This window comes from Neophocaena asiaeorientalis, unplaced genomic scaffold, assembly GCF_003031525.2.
Source record: "Neophocaena asiaeorientalis asiaeorientalis breed wild unplaced genomic scaffold, Neophocaena_asiaeorientalis_V1.1 scaffold762, whole genome shotgun sequence".
NCBI classification, from domain to species: domain Eukaryota; kingdom Metazoa; phylum Chordata; class Mammalia; order Artiodactyla; family Phocoenidae; genus Neophocaena; species Neophocaena asiaeorientalis.
Genome location: NW_020175828.1, coordinates 108,164 through 123,079, shown reverse-complemented (window position 1 = coordinate 123,079; position 14,916 = coordinate 108,164). Strand labels below are relative to the sequence as shown.

The following is a 14,916-nucleotide window of genomic DNA, read 5'->3' as shown; positions in this document are numbered from 1 at the left end:
GCTGCCCGCGCCCCTCCCCACCGCCTCCCGGTGCAGCGGCCCTGCAAACAGAAGGGCCGCCCAGGACGGGGGGGCCGTTCCCGCCCCCTACTGGGGAACCTGCCACTGGGGCGTCTGGGGTGTGGGGAGCACCGGGGTGGGCAGGCCAACGCCGCAGCTCGGCACCTGCGGCGGCTGGGAAGGGACTGGGTACGGAAGGCCGCTGGGAGAACAGGGCCAAGTCCCCGCACGCCCCATGGCCATGTGACGGGCTCACGTGACAGAGGAGAGCCCGCAGGAGGCCGGTCCCCCCCAGAGGACCTGGCTCCCGGGGACAGGCCGTGGCCGGCGTGTCTGCTGCACTCGAGGTGCCGCTTCCTCCCACAGGTTCAAGTGGCCACAGCAGCCCGCGGTCACCGCTGCTTAAGGCCCAGACGCGGGCCCAAGCCTGAACACGGCCCCCCTCACACCTGCCCTCTCCCACCCAAGCTCCTGGTCCACCTGTCACCCCTCACCTGGCAGCTCCCCCTCGCCTGCGCTGATACATCCATCCCCTCAGGCTCTGGCTGAACCCTCATGCCCAGCTTCCCACCACCCTCAGGAATCAGGATCCCCTCACCTGCCCCGGAAGCCCCGGCCCGCCTCCGGCGGTGGTCCAGACGGAATGCCTGGCTGAGCCCCGCATCCCCCCAGGCCCACGCGCAGCCGAGGTCGAAGCGTCAAGGCTCTGGCATTCCCGCCTGAGGCTGGGTGCCTCCCCTTGGCCAAGCACAGGGCCGGGTGCCAGCTGACCCAACTCTAAAAGGCTGTCTCTTGAAATACATGGAAATAAGTTCTTTTGACGTGTGGCAAAAATGGTAAACGCTTATTTATTTTTAACGTTTGTGCTGGGGGCTTTTTTGATGTTTTAGAAGAATGAGCCCGTCTACCACCTTCCCCCCTTGTATTTAGCTGAGCTATCAACTCTTTCCTACATTAAAAACAAAAGGCCAACAGTGAGAGGCCGGTGTACCGCAAAAACAAAACCAAAAGGCACGAAATGAAAAACAATTTTATCTGTCACTTACTATGAGTTAAAGAGTGAAAACGTGTCCCTGGCAAACTAAAGTTATATAAAAAACAAAGAAGCCCCCCCTCATACCTAAGTCCCAAACTAAGTAGCTCCACACAGATGGCAGGCTGCGCCCTCAGCAGTCACCCCAAAGCATTAGGAACGAGAGACACACACACACTGCGCGTGAGGGGACGCCCAGGTGATGGGGAGGGGGGAGCCTGCAAATGGAACTGAGGTGGCCCAGCAGGAGGAGCTACCTCCCACGTCCGAGCCCAGAACTGCAGAGAGGGCCAAGGGGCAGGGGACCTGCAGCCCTCTGACGCTGCCTGGGGCAGGGCGCAGGCTGTAAGATGGTGCGGCCATTAGAGAAACCAGCTGGCGCTTCCCCAGAAAGACAAACGGGCAGCTCCCTGGTGGCCTAGTGGTAAGGACTCTGTGCTTGCACAGCTGAGGCACGGGTTCAACCCCTGGCCAGGGAACTGAGATCCACAAGGCCGCGCGGCCAAATTTAAAAGAAAAATGACAGATAACCACGTGAGCTAACAACTCCACTCCCAGGTACAGACCCAAAAGAACTGAAAACGTACGTCTACCCAAAAACTCACACGAGAATGGCTGGCTGTATTTGTAACAACCCCAAAGTGGAAGCAACTCCAAGGCCATCATCTGATGAATGGATGACCAAAATGGGGTTTATCTATACAAAGAAACATTATTTGGCAATAAAAAGACACACGACGTGACGATGTGGTGAACCGTGAAACATGAAGCTCTGTGAAAGCAGCCAGACCTGAGAGAGCACACGCCGGATGGCTCTGTGCGTGTGAAACGTCCAGGACAGGTCACCCACAGGCCCGGGGGGTGGGACGGTGGTCCTGGGGCTGGGGTGGGGACAGGGAGTGACTGCCAGTGAGCTAGGGGTTTCCTTCTCAGAGAGACGAAAACGTTCTGGTGTCAGGTAGTGGCAATGACCTGAAATCTGATGCACCGTGATGTACCATAACCACGGATTTGTACACTTTAAAAGAATGAATCCTATGCGAATATCTCAGTTTGATAAACTGTATGAGGAAAAAAACAGGGGGCCATAAGGCAAGCTGCAGACGTCTCCCAAGTTGGCGTCGCACCTGGGCTCCTGCCTGGAGGCGGGAGTGTCCCTGGCCCTGGTTGGGCACCATGTTCCCAGATGTCAGAAGTCCGGGTGCCCAGGAAGCACAGCTGAGCTGTCTCTGGAGGGGGCAGCCTGGCAGTGGGCCGGCAAGGGCAGGCCTGTGACCAAGGGACGGTCCTTGTCACCTGGAACACGGCTCTGGCCCTCCCTGACACGGAGCTCCTGTAAAAGCTAGGCCAGGAAGCATGTGCTTCAGTTCAGAGGAGTCACAATAGTGGAGGAACCAGCAGACAAGGAACCGAGAGTCAAATGGAAAGAGGACAGGACAGAAAACACCAATAACCGCTAGACACGCTTCTACTGAGCACACAACGCTTATGACCAGGTAGAGCGCCATGACTTTTTAAACTCTCTAAACTAAGGACATAAAGCAGAGAAATGAGCTCAAGACACAGCAAGACAACAAGAGGTAACAAAATCAATAAAAAGACCATACCTCAAAATAGACTGAAGACGTCACTAAATCTCTAAGAATGCATTACAATGACAAGGAGCCCCCCAAAGTGCTTGAATGGATGACAAGGTGTATGGTGCTTTCAATACCATAAAGACAGACACTTTCCCTCAGTAATCTGTAAGTCTAGGGTGATCCCACTCAAGTTGCAGAAATATTTTCTTCACAGAACTGGACAATCTGATTCTAAACTTCCTATGAGAAAAGCAATAAACAAAAATAAGAAAAAAAAAATTTTTTAAGGTAACAAGAGGAAGATCGATTTTACCAGACATTAAAATTACAAATGCCACCTGATTAAATACGTTCCTTACTTCTCACTTTATTCCCAGATAAACTTCAAATGGATCAGATTTCAATTTGAGAAATGAGACTGTAAAAGCACAAGGAGAAACCATAGAAGTCTTTCTTTTGTATGACTGCTAAGGAAGAAGCCCTCTGTAGTTATGATTCTAAACCAAGGAGCCATAAAAGACATGAATTTGAATTTTACTACTTAAGTATTTTTCCCATGGAAAACCACCAAAAAGCTCCAAATTCCCTGAATTAAATCAAGAGAAATGGCAAACTGGGTGAAAAAAATACTTTGCAACTCCTATCACAGGCAATTAAAAAAAAATGCACACATATATATGAGTGTGTATATTTTATAGATGTCTATATATATAAAGAACAAACACACATATATAGAGATTGATCTTACATGTCAATTTTTTAAGTTTACCACTAGAAAAATGATTTAAAACTTTAAAAAATGCCAAGGATGCTCAGCCTCATTCAACATAAGAGAAATGCAAAATAAACGTAGGAGGAGATACAATTCCCACTTCAGGGATGGGCAGGGCGGAGCGGGGTGGCCCCTGCTGGCCCGCCTGGGAGGACGGGCATGATGGCGAAGGGCTCTGTGGCACACGCTCCAGAGTCCAACCATCTCAGGCCAAACCCCGAATCTGTCAGCACTCCCAGGACAGCCTGGCGGTGCGTTAGCAGCAGTGGCTCGCAGACATCTGGGGATTCAGCACTCGGAACAGCGTCTGGCAGGAGCGAGAACACCTCCCAGGGAGCAGGCGACCACACACTGACAAGAACTTCAATGGGCATAACCTCTACTAAGTTTATTTATTCTTTTAAATTTTTGGCCGCACGGCGCAGCTTGCAGGATCTTAGTTCCCCGACCAAGGATCGAACCCACGCCCTCGGCAGTGAAAGCATGGAGTCCTAACCACTGGACCGCCAGGGAATTCCCTCTACTAACTTTATTTTAGTGATACTCATCACAATTTATGACGTATGTGCTTTTTGCCTGAGCAATTAGCACCTCCTAGAATTTATCCTCTGGATTAGAGATCTAAATTCAAGACCCGATACTATAAAACTCTTAGAGGAAAACACAGGCAGAACACTTTTTGACATAAATCACAGCAATATATTTTTGGATCCATCTCCTAGAGTAATGGGAACAAAAACAAAAATAAAGGAACCATGAACAAAAAGACAACCTACAAAATGGAGAAAATATTTGTAAATGATGCAACCAACAAGGGATTAATCTCCAAAATATACAAACAGCTCATAAAACTCAATATAAAAAAAACCAAATCAAAAAATAGGTAGAAGATCTAAATAGACATTTCTTCAAAGAAGACATACAAACGGCCCAAAGGCACATGAAAAGATGCTCAACATCGGTAATTATTAGAGAAATGCAAATCAGAAGTACAATGAGGTACCACCTCACGCCGGTCAGAACGGCCATCATCAAAAAGTCTACAAGTAATAAATGCTGGAGAGGCTGTGGAGAAAAGGGACCCCTCTCCTACACTGTTGGTGGGGATGTAAACTGGTGCAGCCCCTATGGAGAACAGTATGGAGGTTCTACAAAAAACTAAAAATAGAGCTACCGTATGATCCTACAATCCCACTCCTGGGCATATATAAGGCGAAAACTCTAACTCTAAAAGGTACACACACCCCAGTGTTCACCGCAGCACTACTTACAACAGCCAGGACACGGAAGCAACCTAAGTGTCCATCAACAGAGGAATGGATAAAGAAGATGCGGTACATATATACAATGGAACATTACTCAGACATAAAAACAATGAAATAATGCCATGGATGGACCCAGAGATTATCATACTAAGTGAAGTCAAAAAAAGACAAATATTGTATGATTATTTATTTGTGAAATCTAAGAAAAATGATACAAATGAACTTACACACAAAACAGAAACAGACCCACAGACATAGAAAACAAACTTATGGTTACCAAAGCAGGGGAGGGAGAAATAAATTAGGAGTTTGGGATTAAAATATACACACTACTATATATAAAAGAGATAACCAACAAGGACCTACTGTATAGCACAGGAAACTACACTCAATATTTTGTAATACCCTATAAGGGAAAAGAATCTGAAAAAGAATATGTATGTATGCGTGTATGCGTGTATGTGTAACTGAATCACTTTGCTGTACCCCTGAAACACAACACCGTTAAGTCAATTATTAATATATTTCAATAAAAATAAATAAAAACTACAAAAAAAAAGAAGAAGAAGAATGTATCCTCTAGTTACCTGGCACACCTGAGAGGATTCACTGCAGCAAAAGACAGGAAACAGCTGCATGTCCACCAACGGGACGGGAGACCAAGTAGATAAAGTAGGTCCTGTGAGGCAGGAAAAAGAATGCAGCTACAGCGTGGGCACTGGTATGGAAGCATCACCAAGACGGATTTGCAATTAGTGTGAATCTCTATAACTCATCCATCCTACAGACACGGGGGCCCCCTCCACTAAGGGCCTGGCAAAGTGGGGTATTAGGGATACAGAGACACACAAGACACAGGACCTGGTCTCAAAAAGCTCACAGGTGAGCACTAAAGAAACTGAGGACTCACTTGTGTTCACAAAAACCTACTGCTATAGGTTGAACTGTGCCCCTTCAAGATTTGTTGGAGTCCTTACCCCAGGACCTCAGAATCTGACCTTATTTGGAGACAGGGCCTTTATGGAGGTCATCGAGTTAAAATGAGGTCATTCAAATGGGTCGTAATCCAACACAACTAGCATCCTTATAAAAAGGGGGTATCTGGACAGAGATGAACACACACAGAGGGAAGATGACATGAAGGCTCCTGTGGAGAAGCCGGTCACGGGACCAGAGCAATGCCCCTACCAGCCAAAGAACACCTGAGGCCACGAGAAGTTCGGAGAGAGGCATGGATTTGACTCCTGGCCACTCAGAGCTGTGAGATAACACACTTCGTTGTTCAAAGACATCTACTCTATGGTACTTTACTGCAAACTAATATAACTACCATGAGGCAACTGGACAAGATTTTACAAAAACGTTTGAGGAGAAAAAAAGGGGAGGTTAAAGACAAAAAAGACCACTGTTGTGAGCTGAATGTTTGTGTCCCCCCTCAAGTTCACATGCTGAAACCCTAATCTTTGGGAGGTGACTAGGTGTGAGGGCTGGGCCTTGATGAATGGGATTAGTGTCCTTATAACAGAGCCCCCAGGGCAGGGCTCGCTCTCTCCTGCCACGGCTGAGCACACAGCCGGAAGGCTGCCATCTGCAAGCCAGGAAGAGGGCCCTCACAAGAAACTGAGTCAGCCAGCTCAGACGAACAGTTCATCGTGGGCTTTCTTTCCATCATCCAAAATTGTAAGAAAATAAATGTCTATTATGTAAATCACCAAGTTTATGGTATTTTTGCTATGGGAGCCTGAGCCTTTAGATTCAATAAAATCCTCAGTGAGAATCCTGCCTTTCGCACTCTCCTAGTAATAAGCTTTTATGGGTCTCTGGGGGGAGACAGATGCAGAGTAAGTGAGGGGCTTCCAGTTCTTGCCAAGAGGGCAGACTGGCGTGGGCTGCTGGAACATCACACACACAGACACACATGGCACCACAAATCCACAAGAAAAGGAGAGTTGGCTTGCATTTCAACGCATGGCTGGGAACCCTGGGCTCAGAACAGAGAAAAATAACACCTTCTCCCCATCCAACCACACAAATGAGGTGTAGGTAGTACTGAGGCATTAGAGGTGGATCTCTGAACAGGAGAGCTACAAAGTGAGGAGAAACAAAAGCAGCACATTTAATGACTTCTTAAACAAAACTTCAAAACACAAACCATGAGCCAAAAACATACTACTGTGCCTTAAAGGAAAGGTGATGAGCAAATGGGAAGTCTAGCAGGCAGATGGCTCTGTAATGTTCAAAACCAGCAGTGTTCAACATTAAAATATACAAAGAGGCCCCGCAAATCAACAAGAGGATAGCAACCCCAATAAAACACAGGCAGGGGTTATTAATGGGCAACGTACAAAGAGGAAATCTGAGACGGCAGCAAACGCAGCCACAGATACCTCAAATGAACTGGAAAAAAACCCAAATGAACACACCGCAGCACTTTCCAACCACTGATTTGCAAAAGCAGAAAAGTGGACAAGGCCAAGTGCTGGGGGGTGAGGGAGATGGCACAGGTGCCCGCAGTGCGGGCACCTCAATGCCACCACTTACGCAAATACCTTCTATGACCCAACAATCCCACTCCTGGGCATAGATTCCAAGTAAATGTTCACAGCAACCCACGGGTAAGGAGCTTTGTGTCACAGCATGACTGCTGTGGCTGAGCTGCGGGCAGCCTGCTATCAGTGCTGGAGGGCGGCGTGCATGGGGGTGGCAACAGTCAGGGTGCAGCTGAGCAGGTCAGGAGTTGGCACACTTTTCTGTAAAGGGCCAGAGACTGACTATTTCAGGCCCTGGGGGCTACGCAGCTCTGTCTCATCTTTTTTCACTAACCCTTTAATAATGCTCAAAACATTCTTAGTTTACAGACTGTACAGAAAACAAGTCACAGGCCTCAGTTTGCCAACCCTAGGGTTAGATGAACGCAACACAAGTGGATATTAAAAACACATTTTGTTTACAAAAACTGAGATATGTAAGACAACAGAATTTATATCAATTAAAAATACATGCATCCCCCCACCCCAATTTGAGCAAACACTTTACCAGAAAGCCTCACCACCTTTAGTCACCATGGAAACGTAAACTGAAACCTACTAGAGTGTTTGCATTAAAAAAAACCCACCATGACCTTCACACTCCTCTGGGGATACTGAAATGATACAAGCACCCTGGAAAGCAGTTCAGCAGTCTCCTAGCAGGGGACCTGCCCGTCCTCTCCCAGGTGTCTCCTCTAGAGAAGCGGCGACAGTCCACACAAGGACCTGTCCATACATGTAAACATGTCCATTCAGAGGGACACTACTCGGCAGCAAGAGTTACGAGCTACTAATACACAAAACACAAGCGTGAACTCAAGATAAGGATGCTGAGGGCCAGACAAAAACAGCACTATTAATGTAACATTCCAGGAAATGCCAACCGAGCTATGGAGACAGAAAGGAGATCGGTGATTACTCAGCACAGGGAGAGGGACAGGACGGTTACAAAGAGGCAGGAGGAGAATGTTATCTTCACTGTAATGGCTTTACAGGTGCGCACATCACACTGTACACTTTCAGGGTTTACGTCAATTATACTTCAAATGAAAAAAGTCCCTAAAAACAATACACATTTTTAAAGAACACTCACAAAAAAACACGTAACAGAAGAGAAGAGGGCAAGTTGCCACCTATGGGGAAAGTGGAGTAGGATGTGGGAATAAAACAGAGAAGCTAAACAGAAGAGACTTTGAAGGGAAATCAGTAAATAAGTTTAACAACAGAATAAGAAAGAGACGGAATAAGTCCGATGCTACCCAGATCATAACAGGCAGGGAAAAAAACGGCTTGAAAATACCAAAGAGGCTGCACAGAAAACAGAGGGAAGTCTCCCACACACCTGACTGGAGATTCAGAGAGAAAGGGAACAGAAACTGGGACCAAGGCAAGGTCTATAGAGGAAATTGTTAAGAATTAACAGATGAAAGATAATCACAATTTCAAGAAGCCCAACAAACTTTGTAGGATAAATTTTAAAAAATTTTTTCACCAAAACACATCCTAGGAAATTGCAGAACTACAGAGTGAAGCCACTGTCCTGGGCCAATGGGCCCAAGGCCCTCAGGGGCAATCCTATGGCCTGACATCAAGTTACTGACTCGCTGGGACCACTGGAGTCCCACGCCAGAGGCACTATGGGCACCCGACCACAGAAAGGAAATGACTGAGGTACTTGACTCTGGGGGACAGTGGAGTTTAGGTAAAATTCCAATGAAGTGGTGAGTCTGTGTGTAAAAGGTCAGTGTCAGAACTGTCAGGTGGACCTGGGTCCAGTTTCCTTAGAAACAACAACAGTAAAAAAAAAAAAAAAAAAAAAAAAAAAAAAAAAAAAAAAAAAAAAAAAAAAAAAGAAACAACAACAGTGAGAGCCGTGGGTGTCATGCTCACACACCCCTTATCCGAGCCTCTGCACCTGGGCTGGAAACTGAGGCTGCTTCTTTGTGTCAAAGTGTCTTAGATCCTCCAAGCACAAGTGGGATGTTTCACTATTACTGATATGACTTTAAACAGCAGTTTCCGAGAGTCTGTGATTTTCATTTTTTAAAAAATTTATTTATTTTTGGCTGCGTTGGGTCTTTGTTGCTGTGCGCGGGCTTTCTCTAGTTGTGGTGAGGGGTGGCTTCTCTTGTTGCGGAGCACAGGCTCCAGGCGCATGGGCTTCAGTAGTTGTGGCACGTGGGCTCAGTAGTTGTGGCACACGGGCCCAACTGCTCCGCAGCATGTGGGATCTTCCTGGACCAGGGCTCGAACCTGTGTCGCCTGCGTTGGCAGGCGGATTCTTAACCATTGCGCCACCAGGGAAGCCCAAGTCTGTGATTTTTAGACAACAGAGTTTCTCAGTGAATAAGGCAGCCATAGTGATTAAAGGGCATGCTGTGACAATTCACAACTGTGACATGTCCTTGGGGAAACACTGTTTCTTATTCACTTGGCAGCTGGCCTGATCTGTTACCCCAGGTGATAAATACGTAGCTATCCCAGTCACTGATCACTGGAATCCCCAGGCTTCCCACAGCAGTCTCACGAGTTGGATAATTTTACATATTAAAGAGTTACCTCAGGCAGCCCTAAAACTCTCCCTAAAACTTCCTTTGCTGGCAATGCTAAGGACTTGGACAAGAGGGGTCACTGGTTTTATCAGCAGCAGCATTTACAGGTTCCTCAAAGCCCTTTCAAATATAGCTAAAACATTATGAAGTCAGTATTTACATTTTACGACACTCTGTAGTTAGCAAAACACCTCATGTACATTGCCTCCTGACATCATTCTTACTTCCTGGACCAAATTCTAAATTCTTTGAGAGCAGGGGCCCTAAATCACTTCTGTACCCCTCACTGAATAAACTAAAATACTGGACCATTAAAATCTCTTTTCCTCTTCCCTCCTATTAGTTAAGAACTGTTGCTGACTTAGCTTTTAAGAGAAATAGATAAATCACAAAACAAGTGAACTGGTTTCGAGATTTCATTAAGAAACTCCAGTTGTAGCAGACGCTGTGTACGATGTTTACTTTTATATGTCCCGGCCAAGGGGTCAAAAGTTATTCTTGGTGTGTCTATGAGGGTGTTTCTGGATGAGATTAATATCTGGATTGCAGACTGCCCTCCCTAATGTGGATGTCCCTCATTCAATCAATTGAAGACCTGAACAGAACCAACAGGCTGAGTAAGACGGAACTCCTTCTGCCTGGCTGTTGAACTGAGACTTCGGTCTTTTCCAGTCTTGGGACTTGGATGAAATACTGGCTCTTCTTGGGTCTCTGACCTGCTGGCTTTTTAGACTGGAACTACACTTTAGCTCTCCTGGGTCTCACACTTTCTGGCTGCAGCTCCCGGGACTTCTCAGGAGGCTTTTGTGAGCCAATTCCTTTCAATAAAAACCAGCAACTCTCCCCGCTCCCTCCCATATGTTATATATAGGTATACATAAGGTACACACGCATCCTGTTTGTTCTGTTTCTCTGGAGACCCCTGGCTAATGCAGCGCAGAACACACACAGCCCAGCCATCTAGTCCCCCTGTATCTATGGTCCCAGGTAAAAAAGCTTAATCTTCAGAATGTTATCCCCTAAGGTATCAGACCCTAAAGAAAGATAATTAAAATAGCTAAGTGAATTGGGATGTTTTGGAAAGTTTGTTTTGTTTTGTTGTTTAACACTGAATATATACTAAAAATGCCTTTCAGGAAACTAAATTATCCAGAATGGCCTAGTTCATTTTCAACCTAGCTAAGCAAGTTCTTCATTATAATTTCTTGTAATGCAGACAGAATCCAAGAACAAACTATGTATTTTAAAAAATCAATGAAAGAAAGCTGGTATACCTATATCAATGCTGGACAAAAGTAGACAGAACATTACCAACTATAGAGACCGCTATATAAAGATCCATGGTTCAGTTCACAAAGCAACAGTAACAATTCCAAACTTGTGTGCACCTGATAACAGAACCTCAGAATGTAGAAAGCAAAAGTTGATAAAACTATAAGGACTAGACAAATCCATAACCACAACAGAGATAAACACACCCCCTCATTAACTGATAAATTTTTTTAAATCAGTAAGAATACAGTAGACCTGTACAACGCGATTAAACAAATTTGACCGAATGAACATATACTGGGCAATGGATCACAAAACTCGATCATAAAAATGCTTCTGAAACTCACTGGCAATGTTTACAAAAACTGACCATATATTTTGCCATTAAGCAAATCTTAAATTTCAAATGACTGAAATAATATAGACTATATTCGCTGACAAGCACTCAATCCAGCCAGAAATCACTCGTAAAAACATAACTAAAACCTCCCTCCCTCCAATGTATGGAGATTAAGAAACATTTCTAAATTACAAAAGGGTCAGTGAGGAAATCATCATAGAAATTACAAAATATTGTGACTTGGTAATGAAAACACTAACAAAACTCGTAGGACGCAGTGATTAGAAAATAACCAGGACTTCACTGGTGGCGCAGTGGATAAGACTCCGTGCTCCCAATGCAGGGGGCCTGGGTTTGATCCCTGGTCAGGGTTCGAACCCTGGGTTCGGTCCCTGGTCAGGGAACTAGATCCCACATGCATGCCGTAACTAAGAGTTCACATGCCACAACTAAGGAGCCCGAATGCTGCAACTTAACTCCCAGTGCAACCGAATAAATAAATAAAATAACCTGTGGGACCTCCCTGGTGGTCCAGTGGGTAAGACTCTGCACTCCCAGTGCAGGGGGCCCAGGTTCAATCCCTGGTCAAGGAACTAGATCCCACATGCATGCCGCAACTAAGAGTCCGCAAGCTGCAACGAAGACCCAGCACAGCCAAAATAAACATTTTTTTTAAAATGATAAGAGGGGCTTCCCTGGCGGCGCAGTGGTTGAGAGTCCGCCTGCCGATGCAGGGGACACGGGTTCGTGTCCCGGTCCGGGAGGATCCCACATGCCGCGGAGCGGCTGGGCCCGTGAGCCATGGCCGCTGGGCCTGTGCGTCCGGAGCCTGTGCTCCGCAACGGGAGAGGCCACAACAGTGAGAGGCCCGCGTACCGCAAAAAAAAAAAAAAAAAAAAAAGATAAGAGAATGTTATTATCTGCTTTATGCTAATACATTTGAAGTTTTAATAGGAACTGCCAAATCACTAGAAAATATATAATATCCAGAAAATTTTACTTACGAAGAACATAAAACCAAGCATCAACACTAAAATATGTTCCCACAAAGAAAATCCAGGCCCCCAGATGGCTTTATCACTAAGTTCTACCAAACATTTAGAAAGAAATAATTCCATTGTTAGACAAACTTTCCAAAGAAGAGAAAATAGAAGATACATTACCACTCCTTTTATAAGGGTAGCATAACTTCAACACCAATATCTGACAAAGACAGTCTGGGAAAGTAAAATTAGAGGTTAATCTCACCCATGATCACAGATACAAGATTCCTACACAAAATACCAGAACAATAAAATCCTACATATAAAACGACCAAGTTAGGGATATGCCAGGTTGGTTAACAGCTAATGCTATTCTGGGACCTCCCTGGTGGCGCAGTGGTTAAGAATCCACCTGCCAATGCAGAGGACACGGGCTCCATCCTTGGTCTGGGAAGATCCCATGTGCCGCGGAGCACCTAAGCCCGTGCGCCACAACTACTGCGCCTGTGCTCTAGAGCCCGCGAGCCACAACTACTGAGCCCACGTGCCACAACTACTGAAGCCCGCGTGCCTAGAGCCCGTGCTCCGCAACAAGAGAAGCCACCGCAATGAGAAGCCCGCGCACCGCAACAAGGAGTAGCCCCCGCTCGCCACAACTAGAGAAAGCCCGCCCATCAGTGAAGACCCAAGGCAGCCAAAAAACAAAAACAAAAACAAAAAACACAATGCTATTCTGTAAATGTGGCCAACTATATGTCAATGGACATTATGAACATTTGATAAAATTCAGTATTCATTCATGTTCACATCTACTACAATTGTTACCCCCAAACCGGGTTCACCTCTTGATGAGTGTTGAGTCAAAAGACACACCAAGCCAAGAAGAAGGAAGGATGTATTCCTCGCAGCCAGTAAGGGGAACAGCAGGATCTTTCCCGACGCCAAAAGTGAGGAAGTTTCAAGCTAAGGGTACATGCATATTCATGAGGGGGCTTTGGTGGTTGACGCAAGTCACATGGCTCAAGGTCATCATTCCACCCTCCGCCTGGGTGGGGGTCTTAGCTCTTGCAGAACTCAGAAGATGTGTATCAGATTATTACTTACATCCCTGGAGGAAGAACTAGGACTCTGCTTTATCGCCGAACTACCATTTCTTAACTGCTTTTCCTTTGTTCCTGCATTCTCTCACTTCCCTTAAGATCCTTAATTACTGAGACCTGTTCAAGGGCAAGCATTGTGGCCAGGCTTCGATCCCAACACGGCTTCGGCCAAAAATGGCTTTTTCTTATTTAAAGTTTTGGCCATGAACTCAGGACAAGTCTGGTTAATAAACAGGTTATGCGGGAGACAAACTTCCACCCACCCCAGGCCAGGTTCTTGGAGGACTCTGCACAGGAGAAAGGCTCTGTATAGGCGGAAGGCAAAACTGGACATCTCTGACAAGACAACAGGGAGTTCCCACCCTCGGCCCCCCAGCAGGGAAGCATATCCTAAGAGTACACCTGCTTAGATACAGCTAAGAGCTTCTGTGACTCTGAAGGCTCCATGGAGAAAGCTAAATCAAGACACAACTGGAAGAAATCTGCAACATACACATCCGAAAAAAGGCTGCTATTCAAAATTTATTCTTTAAAAAACTCGTACAAAGCGGGAATTCCCTGGCGGTCCAGTGGTTAGGACTCCACGTTTCCACTGCTAGGGTTCAATCCCTGGTCCGGGAACTAAGATCCTGCAAGCCGTGCAGTGCAGCAATAAATAAATGTTTAAAAAATAATAATAAATAGAACTCCTACAAAGCAATGAAAAAAATACATCGGGGGAAAATTTTTTCTTGAACAATTAACAAAAAAGGACATCAAATAATGAGCACATGAAAAGATGCCCAACCACAGGCATACTCAGAGAATGGGACACTAGTCAGCAGTGAAAATTAAACCACAGCGGGGCCGCAGGTTGGATGAATGTGTCAAGGTGTCAACACGAAGAAGACAGACACACCCACATCACTCACGCGAAACACACGATATGATACCGTAACATTAAGTTCAAGCCAGGCAAAACCAAACTGTACTGCTGAAAAACGCCTATACAACTGATAAATCACAAGGAATGGCAGAGAAGTGATCACCTCCCAAAGTGAGCGAGGGGAGAGGGCAAGGGTTGTGATCCGGAACAGGTGGGGGAGGTCTCTGGACACAACTTTATTCTGTTTTTCTTGTACACGTTATATATAAAAAAAACCAACTATCAACTACAATAACGGGGCAGTCACTGCGACAGTAGTTGGGGAACGTTTAAACAACTACGGCGCCTCAACATTTTGAAAAACTACTTACTTTGCGCACAAAGCGACACAATTTACCGTTAAGGAAAACAAGCAGAGAACAAGTCGGACAGACCCACTGATGAGAACGATGCAAGAACACGAGCGTGTGGCAAGAACCCAGTGCGCAGGGTGACCGAACCGGGTGGGTACCCCGACAGGTGAAAGCAAGAAAACCGAGGTGGGCGCTGAGCCCGAGGCGGGCCCCCGACAGCCCGACACCCCCTCCCCCCGTCCGGGCACCTCGCCCGCGGCTCCGACAGGTGCA

General features: G+C 46.2%; 1 protein-coding gene across 1 annotated transcript in view; it reads right to left on the bottom strand.

The window, feature by feature from the left end:
* NELFA (negative elongation factor complex member A) overlaps nucleotides 1–14,916 on the bottom strand; it is a 23,110-nt gene that overhangs the window by 7,739 nt on the left and 455 nt on the right. The gene's annotated exons all lie outside the window — the stretch shown is intronic.